The 1,979-nt window shown below is 37.4% G+C and overlaps 1 long non-coding RNA gene across 1 annotated transcript; it reads right to left on the bottom strand.

Moving 5' to 3' along the window:
* Positions 1-456: 456 nt before the first annotated feature.
* Positions 457-1,198, bottom strand: LOC106527150 (uncharacterized). Its single transcript, XR_001311348.1, has 3 exons — positions 1,045-1,198; positions 871-937; positions 457-801 (listed from the first exon to the last, which is right to left on the bottom strand). It is a non-coding gene; the product is annotated as an uncharacterized LOC106527150 (long non-coding RNA).
* Between the last annotated feature and the right edge of the window lie 781 nt (positions 1,199-1,979).

Genomic DNA, 1,979 nt, shown 5'->3' on the forward strand with positions numbered 1-1,979 from the left:
GATCACTAAAACTCTGAGGATCGATCACCAGTGTCCCCTATCACCCCACAGCAGAGCAACTTAACCCAAAGCAAATAATGGCAGGCTCTGACTCCAGAAGTCCATGCCTCCTCTTCACAAGTCAATCTGGACCCTAGTACTCAGTTTTGCAAACCACTCAGTTTGGCAGAGCAGGTGAAAATAAAATTTAGGGTTTAGTGTGGAAAAAGAGTTGCAAACATTAATTTACTTGTTTATTGGTGACAAATTTCCTCAACAAAAAGTAAAATCCATGATGTTTTTAATCAAATTGCATTACTGATTGTTCTGTTGAAAACTTCTGCACGGCTGGGTGGTCAATTGATAGGGACTGCAGGTCACTTCAAGTAAAACAAGCTTTTTACAGTAATGTCTAAACAACCGCTGATGCCATATTGGGATAATCAGTTCCAAAAAAAGTGTTGTTTTTTTATTCTCATAACATTAACAACCAGCTGGTTGAGGCAGATGGCCGTTCATCCCGAGCCTGGTCCTGCTGCAGGTTCCTTCCTGTTAAAGAAATAATTATTTTCTCTGCTGTCATCTACTGCCCTCAGGAYGAGGACTGAATGAGTGACGTTTCAGTTCAAGCTATTGGCTTTCCTCTGCTAGACAACCTTTTCCAAACTAATGTTTGTTATAAGGCAGCATGGCCACTCAATGGTTAGAACTGTCACTTCACAGAGAGAAGGTTGCAGGATCGCCTCATGGCCTGGGGCTTTCTGTGTGGACTTTTCATGTTGTCTCCATGCATGGGTTTTTTCTAGTTACTCAGGTTTTCTTCTGCAGAACAAAAACATGCATTTCAGGTCAACTGGTCACTTTAACAGCTCTTTTTGTTTTTATATGTACCTTTGAATGACTTTTCCACAATGTRCCTYGTCTTTCACAAAGTCACAGCTGAAGATCGACACTAGGGCTGGGTTRGGACATGGCAATTCAATACRATACAGAACTCACGATACAATACGATTCTCAATACAATGCAGCTCAATTTGATTTAAATACATGTTAATTTATACTTACTGCTCACTGCCAGTGACTCGACAAAATCAGCAAAATATTATAAAGGGATATTATATATTTTTCATTATAAAACTGTGTCCAAATGTTTGCTTTTAAGAACAAAGGCGCTTTCAGAATACTGCTGGCCATTTTGCTGACTCATGGACCTCCCTTGCAGCTTTCTCTTCTTTGCTCTGAACAGGATTTGCACATCATTATACTGCCCCCTAAGGGTTGGAGGGATATATCAATATTAAAAGAAAGAAAATCGATACAATATTTTTAAAGAAATGGATATATATTGATTTTTATGCAAAGCCCTAATAGACATCAGCTCTGTTTTGACCCAGAAAGGAAAAAGATTGTTATAAATATTTCACTGACATTAGATTAAATTGAATGTTTTGAATTGGATTGTAAATTGTCCAGGATGGTGCAGGAGATTAAATTAAATTGCTTTTTCATATTCATACAACCACTGCATTTATTGTAAAAAAAATAATATATATGGCAGTTGTAAAATCAAAGGTCCTGTTAACTCAATTTTCCCACTTCTACTGCAGTGACACTGAAGTGCACTCGAACACAACCTCTGTCTTTCACATGTTTAAATAAAACTATTTTACAGATCATTTCAAACCCTTGACTCTTCATCAAACTCAGATTAAACACACATTAGCTATTTGAACACATTATGCAACCTGGGGTGCCCTTTGGGTTTTATGTATGGTTTGTCACACAGTGTGAGTGTTTAAGACCCAAACAAAGACCCAGTCTCTGGAGACATGATGAATAAAAGAATATACCAAGATAATGACAGCATTGTGGTCTACTGTAAGCCGGGAGTTTAATTACAATGGATCAACATACAAAATTAGATATACTGGAATGCTTTTTACATCTAATTTAGCACTGTCAGATACATTTCCTGATTTGGGTACTTTATAAACTGGAAA

Source organism: Austrofundulus limnaeus, unplaced genomic scaffold (assembly GCF_001266775.1).
Source record: "Austrofundulus limnaeus strain Quisiro unplaced genomic scaffold, Austrofundulus_limnaeus-1.0 Scaffold311, whole genome shotgun sequence".
NCBI classification, from domain to species: Eukaryota; Metazoa; Chordata; class Actinopteri; order Cyprinodontiformes; family Rivulidae; genus Austrofundulus; species Austrofundulus limnaeus.